The sequence below is a fragment of the Carettochelys insculpta genome, chromosome 1 (genome assembly GCF_033958435.1).
Source record: "Carettochelys insculpta isolate YL-2023 chromosome 1, ASM3395843v1, whole genome shotgun sequence".
Lineage (NCBI taxonomy): Eukaryota > Metazoa > Chordata > Testudines > Carettochelyidae > Carettochelys > Carettochelys insculpta.
In genome coordinates, this window is record NC_134137.1 from 358826584 (window position 1) to 358844052 (window position 17469).

The 17469-nt window shown below is 42.9% G+C and overlaps 2 protein-coding genes across 7 annotated transcripts in view; one reads left to right on the forward strand and one right to left on the reverse strand.

Annotated features, from left to right (window-relative positions):
• The window catches only part of GNAT3 (G protein subunit alpha transducin 3), a 101788-nt gene that overhangs the window by 82978 nt on the left and 1341 nt on the right, over nucleotides 1-17469 (reverse strand). The gene's annotated exons all lie outside the window — the stretch shown is intronic.
• CD36 (CD36 molecule (CD36 blood group)) overlaps nucleotides 10229-17469 on the forward strand; it is a 49107-nt gene continuing 41866 nt past the window's right edge. For 2 of the 6 annotated variants that reach the window (XM_075017352.1, XM_075017375.1), the window contains exons 1-2: nucleotides 10229-10443; nucleotides 11448-11570. The gene's annotated coding sequence lies outside the window, so the exon portion shown is untranslated. Of the gene's footprint in view, nucleotides 10444-10549; nucleotides 11167-11447; nucleotides 11571-17469 lie in introns of those variants that run through there. The other 4 variants (XM_075017326.1, XM_075017371.1, XM_075017334.1 and 1 more) reach the window with 3 other exon arrangements.

Below are 17469 nucleotides of genomic sequence, written 5' to 3' on the forward strand. Positions count from 1 at the left end.
TTTTCTGGGTGCTGGATCTCTGACAGATGAGACTGAGCTGGGGGCTGCAGAAGGTCCCTCTGTCTGGGTATTGCCAGGCAGCCTGCAGAATGGTGCTAGCCGTTCTGATGGCAGAGTGGAATATCATTACTCATGGGGCAGCACTGACCCACCTCACTGCAGTGTCATGCTGGAGGGTTGCAAAAAAGGTCTCTCAGGCCTTTGCCGTTACTGCTGACCTGTGATGTGGCAGGGGCTCCATTCATGGTAGGAAGCAGCATGGGGATCCTAGAAGCAAATCTGACCCTTTTGGCAGGGGCATCCGGCCAGTCAGTATTTGTGATGGAAATGGTTCTTCCCCTAGCCAGTGGTTGGGCAGTATCAGATTCCACACACATTTTTCAGATTCCAGTTAGGTCTATTAATGATACTCCAAATTCAGTGCCCCAGCTGTCATCCCCAGACTTTTAGCAAAACAGCATGAACATTTTTTTTCTGTTTAAGTAGTCTAAGTGCCACTATATGTAACAATGAACTGCAGCTGGTAGGCTCCCTCACCTGAGCAAGCCACTGTCACTGGTGGTATAAGTAACACAGCCCTTGTTTGAGCACTTTTGTTCTTCCCTCCACAAATGCTGAAGCCTGGCCCCATTGAACTCAATAGCAAAGCTCCTTTCGACTTCAATGAGAACAGGATTTGACCCCAACAAGAGACCAGAGGATGCGATTTTGATCACTTGATTATCTGTCAGGAGACATTTCTCATGCATGTTGTTCTGCCAGGCTGATTTGGATTGTCTCTCCTGTATGTCATGCTGAGGAAAATAATGAAACCACTGATGCTCACCAAACATGTCTATGCCTCATGCTGTTTTTGGGTGTTTTTTGACAAAAGTGTGGACAAATGCTAAAAATCAACAATAAGAAATTAAGCAAATTCTACCAAGAAAGCCTAGAGACAAATCTTTTTGAAGATTAAAATGATTTCATTCATTTCATTGAAAATGATGAGTTCAGCAGCTGATTTTTACAGACTTGCACATGCTAGGTTGCAGGCAACCTTGACAAACATTGAAAACATTCTGGAAATATTTTTAAAAATAGTGTCACAGATGCTTCCGGTGAATGATCTTTTTCTGTATTGTAAAGTTTGGAAATTCTGAGAAATGAAAGTGCCTCTTTACAAAATATTACTTAATTGACCATTTTGAAAAGAAAGTGTAGAGAAAGCTATCTGAATAAATATATATTCAAAATGAATAATTTTTTTCAGAAGTTGTTTTATTTTCTCATTCAAATACTCTTATTTTTACACCTTTCACTTTAGCCTAATAAATACATGATTTCATCTGGACCAAAATTTCTCAACCTGTGCTCTGAGACCTCCTTTCAGGTGGCTCAAGGAAAGGTTAATTTTTTTTAAATAAAGAACTCTTATCCAAAGAACTTTTCCATATTTAACTAAGGGTGCAAACAACATTTGGAAAGATCATAAAATGGTCTTCAAAGTCCCTCTACAATTTTCAAGTGTTCAGTGGAAAAGAAAAGTTAAATTACAAAAACATCTAAGATACCTCACTTTATTTCTATGTGCTTCCTATTGCTTGTAACAGAGGAGGTGGAAAAAGAAAAATGGGGGAGGGTCTTTTTCTTGACTGAGTCCCTGAAACAATGGCAAAAATAAAACACAGGGCCTCACTTACTCCACGTCCTCCACTGTAAACAATTTTTCTTCATTTTACATCTGTGCCAGCCCCAACCATCCAAAAATCATGAGGTTCCAAGAAACTAGGGCACCCAGGTCACATTTTTAGGCTTTTATCTTCAACCAAAAGGGCTAAAAACCAGTACTGCCAAGCCAAAATGTTCCAGAATTATGAATCAGGCTCCCATCAATGGGGTGGGATGAGAAGCTATGTGGTTTTTTTTAATTGTATTTTAATAAATAATGTTGCTTTGGGGTGGGGCATTACAATTATGTCTTCAATCTACACTTGCCCTGAAAGGGCTAATGAAGGCTAAGAAGGGGGCTAATTAATCCACAGGCCACAGGTGGGACAAAACAGGTGGCTCAGAAATCCCTGGACCGAGGGAGCAAACCCAGCTGGGCAGGAACAAGCTGGCCTGGATTTACAAAGACAGGAAATTAGCAGCAGAAATGGAGAGCTGCTGGGAAATGTTGTAATAGTGCCCTAGGAGACAAGAACACTTGGAGTCTGCACAGATGTGGAACCTGTAGTTGCTTCTTGAAGCAGGTAGATCCTGAGATGGACAGGAGAGCTAGAAGGTTAGGAAAGTGATATGTGAAATGCAGCTATGTCTGGGGTAGATGTTGATTGCTGACAAGAGGGTCCCTGAGCCACAATCTGGAGTAGTGTGGGGGCCTGGGTTGCCTAAGTAGTTAGTGTGGAAGTGATACTAGTGGGAACATTAGCAGGAAGATTACTTGAACCTATTTGTGGGAGGTGAATTGTTTAGTAAGCTGTCCAGAAAGTTAAGTCAGCTAGAGGCTTCTGTAGCTTGTGGGGTAAGAGGGGCACTACAGGCCCAGGGAGAGAGGAAGAGGATGGCATAGAAGTGTGGGAAGAGGCATTAACTTATTGAGCCCTCCTCCAGTAGGAGGAGAAAGAGGTAGCAGCTTTGTGGTGAGTGCTCATCCTGTGACAGGTTTCTTCTCCACAATGACGCTAACTAGAAACTGGCCTCTTTCCAAAAAGAAAGCAATGGTCAGGTGTGTGTGGCCTGGGGCTTTTAGGAAATAAGCCAAATATTTCAAGGCTTGCAATAAAATGAGACAGTGGTGGCAATACTGATTATTCTAGCAATGCTTCTAGAAACTTTTTATATTGATTTTACTGTATGCTTGGCAAATGCTACATGTTGTTATAAAGGCTAAATTTTGTCTTCCCTTTGATCTACTGGCTTTAATATATGTTTCCTTTTCTCATTTGTTTGGCATTTTTAGTGTCTGTTCAGACACTAAATATGAGCTCCAGCTAACTACTGCTGTGTCTTTGCATTTCTCCTGATTTTTTTTTTTTAAGTTATGTTCCTTCAGAGCTTTCCCTTTGCTTACTACCCAGTCCACTGATGATATTCACATAGCATTTCTTTATATGCCTGATTCTTCCTAACTTAACGTTTTTCTTTACCCTTTCACACAGTGTTTTGGAATTTAGTGCTAAAGGGTGCCTGCTCCTCTTTCCTCAGTTAATATTCTTTGCATATGCTAAGCATAAAATTGTTGAAACATGGTGACAAAAGCCAAATAACCTTGGCTCATCTTCTTGGTGCTCTTTGGAGGGTGACTTGTGCAATTTGGCATATCAACCCATAGCTTTTAATAATTCTTGCTCAGCAGAATATGGCCAGCTATTTCCTCCCACAACAATGGCCAGTTATACAGGATTTTGGTTTTTCTTTGGGTTTCCCTCTCAGTAATACAAAGGCACTGTTGGCTCAGACAAAGCCCTTCAAACTCTCCTGTGTTTATGCTCTTCACCCAGTCAGTGTCTAGTGGTCAGCTCACGGTGACCTATGAGGTATATTTTGCACAATTTATGTATCCTTTTACTAGTATCCATAAGTTAAGAAACTTAGCATCCATGAGATCAGGTCCTAAACTCTAATGCAGCACAACATGCAATTGGAAACAATGGGTTAGGAAAAATATAACTTGTGAATTTTGATAGGAAGTCTCCCCTATCTTTTTTTCTACAGTGTGCAACAGAACTCTATCCCTTTTAGCTATGTGTTTCTAGGGATTTTGTGGACTGCATTACAAACAACCTCAATTATAAACTACTTGAGTTTTAACACCACTTTATTCTTCACTTTTGTGGCTGCTTTTTAGAATTCACATGGCTGACACAATGCCAAAAAAAGTTGTCTCCATTTTGTTAGTTTCTAGTCATTTTCCAGTATTTTTAAAAACCAAGAGTCAGTTTTCTCAGGGTGGGTGTTCAGCAAGATGTCAAGCTGGGCACTAAAAAATTAAGGTTCCAAGGTCACTAGTCACTTCTGAACCCTTGTCCTCTTTGGTTTGTAGATACTAGTACAATGCTGTTGGTTTTTGGTTGTGAAACCCAGCAGGGCGAGAATCATTTGGGATGTACTAGGGTCGTAGGTATGTGAGTCTCACTCTGGCTTGGGAAAAATTGAGTAATAGAACATGACTGTCCTCTTCTTACTGCAGTGTAACTGTGTGAACTTGAAAGGAATTATTCCTGTGCGCTGTTAAAGAGAAAAATCAGCACCTGCACTCTCCCTCCCCCACCCCTGCTCATTTTGCCATGTACTCTCTAATTCATCAGTTTTGAATGTTGAATTCATTCTTCCACTCAGTTGTAGGATACGTAAGAGCACAGCTTCTATACTCTGAGATGAGTATGGTACTTGTAAGGCTCAGATCAGGAACTCGTTTTACAAAATGAATCTTGAGCCCTTATGCTCAGATGCTGAAAGTTGGACACTGTCTAATCATGATAGTACGTGATGAGCCTGTGATGATGATCTGTGATCAGGTCTATTAAGCTAATAGGAAGTGCTCAAATACATTTGAGATTACTCGGCAGCCTCTTTGACGAGTAGGCAGGGTACTGCTTTTAGAGTGGAACTAAGCCCTGTGTAGAGCAGCAGCAGCAGAATACCTATGCTGCGTCCCACTTTAGGCTGTGCTAAAGGTCTGGGCTAGAAGTAGGCTTCAGACCTTCACTGTCCCTTGGGCTCCTTTCTCTGACTATATAGCCAAATCTGGTGGACCCAATAATTATGTCAATATTTCCTTCACACAGATGTGATGGAAATATGTACATTTTCTTATGATGTTCTGTGAGCCTAATTCACAATTGTGTTGAATATTTAAGTAGAATGTAGCTAACTTTTTTTTTTTTCTTTCTGAATATTACTTCATATCACCTAGTCTCTTGGGTATCTGTTCCTTCTTCAGTCCTCTAGACTACTGTGTATTTGCGCTAGGGTGATTATATCATTCTGCATATTTTATAGGTGATTTTTTTAAGGAAAAAAACTTGGGCACAGTTTATAAAGTATCAAGTGCTGCAGCTATAAAGTATCTTAAGGGCCAGATTTCAACAGGTATCTAGGCTCTTAAACTGTGCCTAGTAGGTGCCTGTCTGCATATTTATTGCTGCCTGCTTGCAGGTATAAAGTATTTTAAGGGACAGATTTCAACAGGTTTTTAGGTACCTATTGGGATTTTCAAAAGTCTTCCATAGATATTCACCTTGTCCCACATGCGTTCCCCCTGTTTGAGATACGTAAACAGCCCCAACATAAAGAATTAATCACAGCAGATAGTGCACCTCTATGTAGGATCACTTCTTGTATACTGTGCATAAGTAGCTTGTCTTGTTTCTTCTTTGCATGCTTTGATTTAAAATATTCATCTTTCTTAAGCTTTAGACTTAATATCATTGTGTACAACTGTTAGTGTGATTAGTCCAAGCTGCTTGGATTGGTTTATGTCTAGTTCACTGTTAGATAGGTACTTTCACAAGTAGAAGAGCAAGAAATGCATGAGTGAAGGCTTAGATTCTGGGATAAAAAATGGGACCCTCCAAGAATCCCTGGGTCATTGAACTCCTACCATTAAAATCCTCACTGGTAGCTTAGGAAAGGTAACCACCTGCCAATCTAGAAAATTAACTTATGTACCTCCTGGGCAACAACCACTCTTATGACACTGGAAGCCCTTGGCAAGTCATGAACATAGAGCCCTACATTCCAGGGGGTGTAACACCAAAGCAAAATCTTACAGGACAGCCCTGATGGGCCTGGAAATAACTGCATAGAAAAACTTCTCCTGGCTTATATAACCAGTAGAACTCCCAACTAGCTGCTGCTATGGACCTGACTTCTTGACTACTTCCAAACTGTTTCCTGACCCTGGCTCTAACTTTTTCACTTCAATACCCATTATCTGACTTGGCTTTGTCTCCCATTTCTCTGGTTCCTGACTTGGGGTCGCTTTTCAACCCCAATTACTAATTTATGGCTTTGTCTGAAGTCACTAGGTGGGCCATCCACCAGCCCTGATATAGGAATCAGTCAGGTCAGTACTTCTCAACTCAAGGAAAAACAGAGCTGAAAAACTGATAGGAGTGTAACACCTTCATGTGCATGCAACAAAAACTCAAACCTTTGATTCCCATGTCTGTCTGTAAAAGCTACTTAAACTTTGAACAAGATTCCATTAATTCTAAATTGGGTATTAGTGGCAGCTAACTTGCATTTGTTTTCTAATGACTCTCTTTCCTATGGATCAGTTATGAGTAAAAAAAACGAAAGAACCTTTGAACAGCTAACTTGAGATCATTAAGTGTCAACATTGTCTTATAATTTGCCTTACACCTTCTCAGGTCTTTGCATGGAGGAGAATTTCATCCTATGTACATCCTTACTGCAGAGTATTAAGCCAGGGCCAGGTGAGACAATGGTGCCAAACCTGTATTCTACCACTGTTGATTTCTTGTTGATTATTTATTCTCTGGTGCTTCATGGTGTGGAGTATGAAACCTTTCTTGCTGAGGGGGAGTTCTGTGCTGCTGATTGAAGTACCCTGGAAAAACTGGATTTCTGTCTCTTCAGGATGACCATTCTGGGGCACTTCAGAGGTGAATTGTCTGTTTAATAAGAGTGTCATAACTAACTGCTGCCCCAAAACAGGCCTGAGCTCTGTAAACACTAATCTTTCCCTCTCCTGTCCTCTAACATGGCATAGGAGTTTGGGGCATGGTGCATAATGGTTTCTGAGCCTCATAGCCATGGAATTTAACCCAACATGTTTTCAAATGACTCCAAATTTGTTTGAACCATGTGGGGTTTATGGGAGCAGATGACACTGCACAGTGGAGGGTAGAATTGTCTCCCAGGCACAAGACCAATCCATAACTAGAGTCCTACATGATACATCAAAATAGTATCTAAATGGTGCACAGGCCTGGTACTGGCCCTTTCATGCTAAGGAGGGCAAAGTAGAAATATCAGCCATCTCTTATCTAGCTGTTTGTATTTACCAAGTGCTGTGCAAACATAGATTCTCTCACAACACCTGGAAAAGCGAGTGAAAATGTGTACCTCTCTCACAGACAAGGCAAAGAGATGCAAAGGAGAAGGACTTGGCAATGACTCCTTAGTCCTGATTGGTTTTTTTTTTTTTTTTTTTATACAGCGTGTGTGGGCACAAATGCCTAAGCATGTATTGCGGAGTGCAAGAGAAGGAGGAGGGAATCTTGCGGGTTGGCTGTACACGTTTAGGGTGTTTGGGCAATGTAAGATAAAAGACGTGACTGTCTGGGCTGCAAACCTGCTCTTAGGAGACTTGCAAAGACTTTGGAACAGGCAGTGTGCATGCAAACATGTTCATTTGCTTTGTTGGATTAGACCCAGCATGTCAGCATCTTGCAGAGAACAGCCCTTCATTTTGGTTCTTTTGTTCTTGAGCTGGACACAGGAAAGTAAAATACACACATCTGTTCATCTTCATTGTAAACAGGATGTGCGGCAGCGCAGCTTGGCAATGCAGATTAAGTTCCCTGAATTAGGAATGTTCGATAGCATGCAAAGGAACTATAAGCATATTGTGGCTTGGTGCCCAGATCTAGACCTGTGCAAATAAATGCAACAGAGCCAAAAGTATATTTATTAAAACATCTTGGGTTTCCAACTTAACTTCATTTTGGGTTGAGCTAAACATCTTATTTCAACCACAATCCAATGTTTGGTTCCCATTTTAATACACTGGGATTTTAAATAACATTTCAAAACACAATGAATTCTAAAGAGAAACATCAGAACACAAATATTTGTATTTATTTTGAGAATGTTGAGTGTCTGACACTTCTGGACTTGGGTTTTGCTTTTTACAAAAACAACTTTGGTGAAACTGATACCAAAACATTCTCTGTATTTGTATCCATGCATCTTCATTTTTGTTTGCTGAAAAGAGGTCAGATGGAAAAATCTTGCTCAGCTCAGCCTACGTGTGTAATCAGGAAGATAGACATCACCTGTCATTTAGAAATCATAGCAGGCTATCTATCTTAACTTGCTTTTTAGTAGTAATTTCATAACCCTCTGGGGTAAGACCTCTCTTCCAGGAAAGAGTTACAAATCTCCATCAAGGGCGGGCAGCTATCACTCAGTCTTTCATTAGTTAAGCAGCATAATTTCAAATAGATGCCTCTAAGAGTCCTCTCCAGCCCATATATACCCTTCTAGGCCTAAGGAGTTTTTTAGGCGTATGTACATAAGGCAACATAAAATAGTCAGGCTAGGGATAGACAGATACAGATGTCCATGCAGAGTAAAGGAGACGTTAGAATCTTCAGATTGTATTTTAAGAGGATATAGTTTGTCTGGATGACAATGTAAATCTGCCAATCACAGAAGCATAGCACTTAAGGGGACCTCAATAGATCATTTAGTCTAGTCACTTGTACTCAAGGCAGGACAATGTAATAACTAGATCACTCCTGAGCATTGATTGTCTCTCTGTTCTGAAATACCTCCAGTGACTGAGATTCCACAGCTTCCTGAGGCAACTTATTCCAGTACTTGACCACTCTGAAATTAGGTTTTCCCTAATGTTCAACCTAAACTTCTCTTGCTGCAATTTAAACCAATTGCTGTTTGTCCTGTCCTTGGAAGTTAAGGATAATTTCTCAATGTAAAATTTGTATGCACTTGAATAGTCATGTCCCCTCTCAGCTTTCTCTCTTCCAAACTAATTTGTTTTGATCTTCCCTCACAGGTCACATTTTCTAGACTTTTAATCATTCTTCTTACTCTTCTCAGGACCTTCTCCAATATGTCCACATCATTCCTTACATGATTCCCAGACCAGGACAAAATACTCCAATCTGATAAGGCCTCACTTAAAGTAGAGTGGAAGAATTACTACTTGTCATGCTTACAATATTCCTCCTAATACATCCCAGAATGACTTTTTTTTGAGCCATGTTGCATTGTCAACTCATATTTAGTATGTGATCTGCTACAGGCCCCAGATCCTCTTCTAGAAGGAGTACTTCAGGGCAGTCATTTCCCATTTTCTAAGACTTTCTTCTTAAGTGTAGTGCTTTACATTTGTTCATATTGAATGGTATGCAATGTCTGTCTGAGGAGACGGGCTGAGCTGACTATGTGAACCTTTTAATTTTAGACCAGTCCTCAGTAATAGCCAAGACTTCTGAAGGGAAAATGCAGACGGTCTGGCTGCAGTGCCACAGAGTGGTGAGGGAGTCTGTTAGCATGGGGCAGCTGAAAAGCGCTACAGTGGAAGAAATTGGCATACAGCTGACAACCTCAGACTGAAGTGCATAGTACTAGGAGCTGTTGCCAGAAAGTGTAGGGAACTGGCTTTTCTATAGTTGTTGCCCTCTATGTAATCTTGCTGCTGTCCCTGCCAAAGGCAGTCTGCGATTGTCCTGCTGCAACCTTTCCAATATTGTCTTGAAATCCTAAGTGCCTATTTGACAGAAAAGAGAAGCATGTTTTGGAGGCCTGGATGTAATTACAGGGAGTGGCCCAGGCAGCACCACAAGCAAGCCACATACCCTGTCTGGAAAGGCCTGTTTACAATGCTCTTATCTCCTCCTTTGCACATGTCTTATTTTTAAATGCTAAACTTAGAGAACCTTGTTAATCTTTCTGTTGAAAGCACAGAGGAGAGAAGGCCATGCTTTCAAGGCCAGAGTCAGCCCAAGGGCTTCACAGCACATGGATGTTTTTGGTTTTTTGGTTTTTTTTCCTCTGCCCCAGTGCTATTCCTACATCTGGTGCAGTTTGAACTGCTTCATACTTCCCCCTGTCCAATCCCATAATCAGCAGAGTTGGACCATCTTGGCAGCTCTGCAAGTAAGAGGCTAGGAAGTGACTGACTCAGTCTTGCCGAACCAGACTGGGCTGATTTTTCTCTTTCCTATGAGGCTGACTGCAAGGAGAGTGCTGAATTACCATCCTGCCAGAAAAAGAAACTAGTGGCTATCTCCTCTCTCAGGGAGGAAAGTTACCCTTTGATAAGGGTTTGACAGCAGGCATTGAGAGACGGAGAAATAGCCAATAAGAGTTCTGTCTGGGAGGAGACAGAAAGAAGATGGGGAGGTGTATCTGGGGGAAGGGCAGTGACTGGGACAGGGAGCAGACATAACAAGGGGAAGGTCATGAGGCTGCCAATCTGGGAATGAGAGGACAGGATACAGAGGTGAGGGAGGGAAATGGGGAAGGAGAGAGGGTGGATGAAGGAGTGATGAGAGAGACTTCGGGGTAGGAAGAAGAACTGGGAAGGAGTGGAGACCAGGACTCTGGATGGGAAGAGGGTGAGCTGGAACTTTTCAGTGAAGAGCAGTGTGGTAAGAAGCTGCTGGGAAATCAGATGAGGCTCAGGCAGACAGCTGGCAAAGAGTACCCCAAGGAGGCCAGGCAATGAGCAACAGCATCAAAGTAAGTAGAGCTAGTTGGATAATTTTGACACCAGTGAAAAGCTCTAGACAAATGGAAGCCAAATTCTGACTTTTTTTTCCTGGCTCTTTTCCCTGATCCTATGTTCTGACTAGCTCTAAAAACCAGTCACAAGGGCTGGAGGAGCTATAGGAAGTGGGAAATGAGCACATCATGCTCCTGGGATCTCCTTGGGAAGTAATTTTATTGTCCTTGGTCTCTCCCTACCTTGAAGCAGTGACTATCCACCTGAACAGGTTTCATCCTCATGCTGCAAGACTTGTCTGAGCAGCCCCAAAATGACTGCTTGCCTTTGAGGTCCTGAAGGAGAGGAGTGAAGCACGTGCCCTGGACCTGGAGGACCGATCTGAGACTGGCAGAATACTGCAGCGGAGAGGCATGACTAGGAAGTTAAGCCCAAAGAGAGAGAGTGGGTAGCACTGACAGTGGCCTACATTTTCCTCCAGCTATTAAGGTCCTGATCCAAAGCTCACCGAAGGCTTCCACTAGCCTGAGTGGGTTTTGCATCAGCCCCTAAGCATGACAACCTTCTAGGTCCACATCCATGAGACTATGTTCTTCTAGCAGAACTCTGGCTGGTCACTGTAGCTTATAAATAGCTAGCGAATTCCAGCTGTGGAGACTTGATATCTTTCCTCCTCACTTCACTGGATGTTGTTAGGATTAGTTTTTGTTTGCTTCATCTCCCAAAGATGCTTGCATCATGTAAGTAAATACTAAGAATCATTGCCAAGTTTCCTTTCTTAGTAAACCTGTTCACCCAGGTTGTCCAATGTAAACCCAATACATTGCTTCAGAGCTCGGTTATTGCCCTGGGAAAAGAGATCAAATGAAGTGACTGGGGCCTTAAGTGAAGAGGAAATGGAAGAATGGGTTATCTTTGGCCACAAGGGTTTTTATGCTCCCATAGCAGTTGACAACTTCACCACTAGAGGATGGAAAAAAGTCTCTGCAACTTGCTTTTCTTTTTTTGTGGCTGCTGAAAGATCTGTGTAGAGGACTGGCTAGCCTGAGTTACTGAAGGACTGCTACAGTAACCAGAATTCTCTGTGAATAAGAAGCAGACTCTGCCAGCACTACAACAATCCTTTCCTGCTGATTTACCACAGGTATGTCTATACAGTGATAAGTACAGAGAGGTAGCTTTGTTAATCTGTATCTTTGCAAAACAAAGAAGGAATCCAGTAGTTCATTAAAGACAGACAAAATAAATTATTAGGTGATGAGCTTTCGTGGGACAGACCCACTTCTTCAGATCTGGAAATTCTGATAGGGGAAAAAAGTGGGTCTGTCCCACGAAAGCTCATCACCTAATTTCTTTTAAGTCTTTAACAAACTACAGGACTGACTGACAAGTATAGTTTTGGAATACACACCTGCTGAGTGTCAGTTCCTTTGCAAATAGCTGTCAGTGGACCATGTTGTCTGAAAATTCATTTATATTTTAATGTCCTCCTTTGTAAAAGTTATTCACCTTTTGGTTGATTTAGCCCTCTATGAATTGCACATTTGCTAAGGCAAATTTACAGAAATCCATAAATTTTTTTGTAATGCTACTTATGAGTGCATATTTTGCTATGCTGTAACTTCTAAATTGTTTATGTATATATAATACTATAGATACCTGCAGCAGTGTATTTAAACCATTTATCTTTGCATTTTAACTGTGGTGTGTGTGTGTGTGAACTGTAGAACTGCCAACAGTTCTGTATTACAAAGGACAACCCTTCTTTAAATATAAAATTGCCTGTGGGACATATTTTTATCCCACATTTCAACAGCAAGGGGCCAGGTGTATCTTTCCACTCCCCTCCTGGCCCACGTGTGGTTCTTCTTTGCTTTCCAAGTGTAGCACTGAGACACCATTGCCAAGAGGTGAGCAGAAAGATACACCTGCAAATACTGGCCCCTCGCTGGACAGGGAGCCCTGCTGACTCCAGCTCCTCAGTGCAGTCCCTCCTGTTTTTCCTGTGCAAGCTCTGCCTGTCAAGGCAAGTAGATAATGTTGTGTTCCCTAGAGCTGTGCTGAAGAGCTAAGGTCGGGGGTCTGTCTGGCAGGAGGTCAGTACTCCCAGGGTGTAGCCTCCTTGCTCAGTCTCTGCCAGTGTTTCCAGGGGAGCAGCATAAGTGCTGGTTAGTGGATGCTTTAGCTGCAGAAGTGGAGAGCAAGAACAGGGAGTATCATCCTGGCAGTAGACATCACCTGCACAGAGCCCTGTCCACATCCCCCTGCTGGACACCAGTTCCGTCCTGACTCTTATCCTGCAAAGATTTCTTCAACCCTGCACTACAAGATTGGGAGTTGCTGAATTCTGCAAAAGCAGCAAGAAATAGCTCTGTCAAATGTAGAGGAATGCAAAAGAGCAGAGCTTAAAGTCCCTTATTTTTGAAATAGTCTTGGCCATCCGAACTGTTGTGTATATTATAGATACACCTATGTCTAGTCATATATGGGTGTTCATTAGGGTGTGTTTGGTAACTACTCACATTTTAAGCTGCCAAATATAAAAACCAAGTTGTACATTTACATATACTAAAACTAAACTATGATGATGCATATTTGCTAAAACGTTTATGTGAACAACTAGTGATCTTTTGTTTGATGCACAGGTCTCAGGTTCAACCTCAACCTTAGACAACACATCCAAAAGTGTCATTGCAGTTAGCATAGCAGGTACCTTAAACTGTAGACAAATGAGTAATTTTTCTTTTTCATCTCCCTACTAGCCAGTGTATCATACTTTTTTAAAAAATATAAACACTTGAGGGTATTTTTATCTGTTTCTAACAACTGAGTAGTTATAATACACTTTTACAAGCATTAAAATTAAATAACAGTAATTTGCAGTAAGCAATGCAAAACAGCAGTCTCCAATTAGTTAGTTACATTACTACAAGTCATGCCTACCTGCCCTTCCTACACCCCCATCTCTTCTGCCAGGCCACCTCAGTTTGGGAAATAGTGGGGCTGAAACCATAATGGCAGCAGGAATCTGGGCCTCCACAGTAGTGGCAGCAGGAAACCGCAACACATCTGCAGCTCGTGCTGCTCTCGTGACCGTAGTGTTCTGCTTTCTGAAGATAAATGTGCAAGTCATGTCTCCACCTCAAGTGATTGTGCTGGGAGAGCAGAGCGAGCTTGGGGCACCATTTGCCCCCCACCCCTTCTTTCACCACTGCTGGTGAGTGCAGAGACTGGCCCCATGCGGCAGGCACAATCCTTCCCCCGCACCATTCCCGTGGCTGGCTGGCCCTGGCCCCTCAGCCCACAGTGTGGGGGCGGGGGGGGGGGCATATGACTTTCATGCCCCCTATACATCAACTGTGTGCTTGGCGTTGAGGGTCCATAAGATATATTAATGCTCCCCATGACTTTGTGAGGCTTATGGGACACAGTGTGTTTTCCTGGCACAGCCCTGAAGTAGACAACATCCTGATTCCTCCTCCTCCTCCTCCTCCTCCTCAGTTCTCCATTCCCAAAATGGGGGATCTGAACAGCCAAGGATGGTGACATGGGCTTGTAGAGATAGCTGACCTCCTCTGACTGAGAAACAAAGGCTCCGTGCAGAAAGGACCCTCTGTATTCTAATATAGATGGATAACCTTCAGTTGGGTATAACACCTTAGGGTTTGGGTAGTTTCAAGAACTTGGAGAGGCAGTCTCAGGACACTACTATGAAGAAGGTGCAGGGGAAATCTACTGTGGTAGAGCAGTCCCAAAGGATCCCATCTCTGTCTCTGGAGTGTGCACAAGGTCGGTCTGAGGGAAATTGTGTTTAGTCATGTGAAGAGAACTGAGGTGGCCTGATAAGACTTCTAGTACACACAAGGTCTTGGGGAGAGGGATAAAAGTTGTCCTCATTCTCCTTTAGAGGATAGGACATGTACCAAATGGATGTGAATTTCGGCAAGGGAGCCTTTGGCTGAACATTAGGGTGGTGGAGGTGACGGGGGGGGGGGGGGGGGGGGCAGGAATTCCTAATTTGTGTTGGAAAGATAAAGCACTGGAATAAATTGCCTAGAGAAATTGTGGGATCTCCATCACTGGACATTTAAGAGCAAGTTAGACAAACACCAGTCAGGAATGGTCTAAATACTATGTATTCTAGCCATGAGTGCAGGTGTCTAGACTAGATGAGCTTTTGGTCTGTGATTGTAATGAGATGACGAGTCCCCATCCTTTGAGATATTGTCAAACAGATTCAAAACTTGGTCAAAGAGTGGATTTGTTTAGTTAGTTGGCAAAAACGCTGAATGTTTTTCGGTAGGGCCGAGCCCAACCCTTGGGGAAATGTGAGAGCACAAAACAGTAACTTGGGCCACTGTAACCACCATATCGAATCATTGCCTCCCCTTCTTTTGGCATGGATGGTGAGGCTGCCTTTCTTTGGGAATAAGAGAACTTGTTAGTGTGAAGCTTTGATCTTGGATTACTAATTTTGTGAAATCTTCCTCTGTGCCTCACAGCATAGAGGTGCAGAGTCCATCCAAAGGGGGCAGAATGGATCAAAACTTCAATGACTTCCCAAAAAAAGCTGCTCTTCTCCCCATTCAGCCACCTTTTCTCATCCATCTGATGGATTCTTCCTTCCTGTCTCCATCCCACCACTTAGGGGTGGCCTTTCTTTAAAAAAAAGGGGGGGAAAAAGAAGTGGTTCTCTTTGATTTCTGGTTTTCTCAGAAAACTGAGCCATGGTGTCAAGCTTCCAGGGGCCTGTTTTAAGGCCCACTTCTCCAAGTTGCCTCCCATGCACATCAAAAAATGTTTAATCACCCCTGAATACCTAACTCAGGGCTTAAAGACCTGTCCACCCAGCATCTGCTCAGCTACTGGTTTTTGTGTGCTCATTTTACCTAGTGCATGAAACACTGACCTATCGCAGAGGAGCAGCTCCAACACAAGACTCTCTTTGGGCAGAAACAAATTGAAATGGGATGGGGGGCAGGTTGCAGCGAGTTCTTCACTCTGAGTCCTTCACTTGCTCATAATAGGTGGCCAGTTTTCATTCACTGGGGAAAAAATGTTTGCATCAGAAGATCCCAGTGTCACAATTGTATTGCTGCAGCATCATGTCCCTAGACCACGCCGATCCTATATACCGATATCTTTTTCCATATTTATTGGAAAGGCAGGAGCTCTGCCTTCAACACTTCTCTGGCTAGGACAGCTACATTTGGAACTCCCCTCCCTCACCCCGCTATTAGGTCATGAAGGAGCTCCCAGCCTGTCACAGCCAGTCAGACACCATGAAAGAGAGCTGTGCATCATGGGACCTATATGGAGCTCCATGAAACCCAATTTCACTGAAGAATACAAGTGCAGCAACACTTGCTGAACTTCCTGTGTCATGATTCATTAACCACCCCCCCAACCCCACTGCAAGTTCCACAAGTTTTGGGCCAAGTTCTCTACTGGTGTAATCTGTGTTACTGAAACTAGCTGGCCTTACAAAAATTGAAGATTACCCCCACAGCTGGACAATTCAATAGAACTTTATTGGAACAATGACTTTGAAAGGTAGCTGGGGGCTTTGAATGACTCCAATGAGACTTCCACCCTGGTAAGAGCTCAATGAGTGGCCACAAGCCTAGGTTATCCTATTATGTATCCATTTCAGGTTAAGAAACCACATTTTAAAAAAAGTGGCAAAACTTCTGCTTCACAAGGCGAGAGAGTGTTTGCAATGTTTACCTCCATTCTGTCTCAAGGTATGTAAGCAATGAGTCACTGGACTGTTCCCAACATCTAACACTGAGGTGCTTGTATCACATAATCTATTATAATCCCTTATACTGATGATAGTCTGAGCCCAACAAATATACTTCACTCTCGCTCTGTATTAAATATCTAGTTGTGGCTTAGGACTATGAAGATGTGCCATAAGTGCAAAGCAATGCTGTTTTAATTAGTGGTGGCTATTGTATGGTACAGGTGAGACCCAAAGGTGGGCATAGCATGTGAGGGAACTAAGCTCATTCTTTCCCATATTTTACCTGCCTGGGGGAGAATCTCCAGGGCAAGCCAGTGCAATCGCTTACTAAATTTCACTTGGGAAAGAGGCAGATCGCTTGCCTGTTGCAGCATTTGTATAGTCTGTTTAGGGATTCAAGCAATAGACAATTACAAAATGTCCTTTGGCTTCACTGTAGTTGGGCTGGGTGCTAGCAGGTCATGAGTTCTAAACTCCTTTGTCACAACTATAAGGCACCATCAGTGTGCATTTCACGTTCTTTACTGCTTACAAGGACTCATAGCCCTCAAAAAAAACATCAGTGCAGACCCACGTTCCTCCCCCACAGCTACTGTGTCTGTCAGAATTTCTCTACCCAATTGATGTACTTGGCTATCCTGTCTGTCACCACCTCTCTAGTCATTACTGCACTTGCTTAGGTTTTCTTTTCTGGGCTAGGAGCTGTGGCATTCATCTAGTACTCTGCTTCTTACACTTCTGAGAGCTAGCAAAGGCAGACTGGGCTTCTCTCTCCTCTTGAACTATGCAATGAGAAGCTATGCTGTTGATATGGTGGTTTGCCAGAGGATAGCTCCCTGGGGAAGGGGGAAGCCAGCAACTAACTCTCTCTGCAGAGGAGTTAGCAAGGGCTAGTTGCAATGAACAGTCTCAAGCAACATTACTGGGGAGATGGCTGTGCCTCCAGAAGAGAGAACCTGAAAGATATGGAGAGATGCAGCAAAATACTTGTGTAGCCTAGCAAATGATGTCTTGGCAAGCATCCATTTGTCTGTCTCCTCTCGCTCTTGAATAGTGCCTCCACTTGGATTTAACTCTATTGGGGGGAGGGGGGGCAGATGGAAGGGTGTTTCCTGCACCTATGCAGGATCTGAAACTGAACATTATTCTGGGAGCCAACAGCTGGTGACAACCTGATGAAAATGTGTTTATCCAGGATCTGTACTGGAAGGTGGCATTCAAAGGACACCAGTCATATTGTCTCATTTTAAATGAGCACAGCTCTAGCCCTCTTCCCTTTTAATCCTCAACTGAGGGG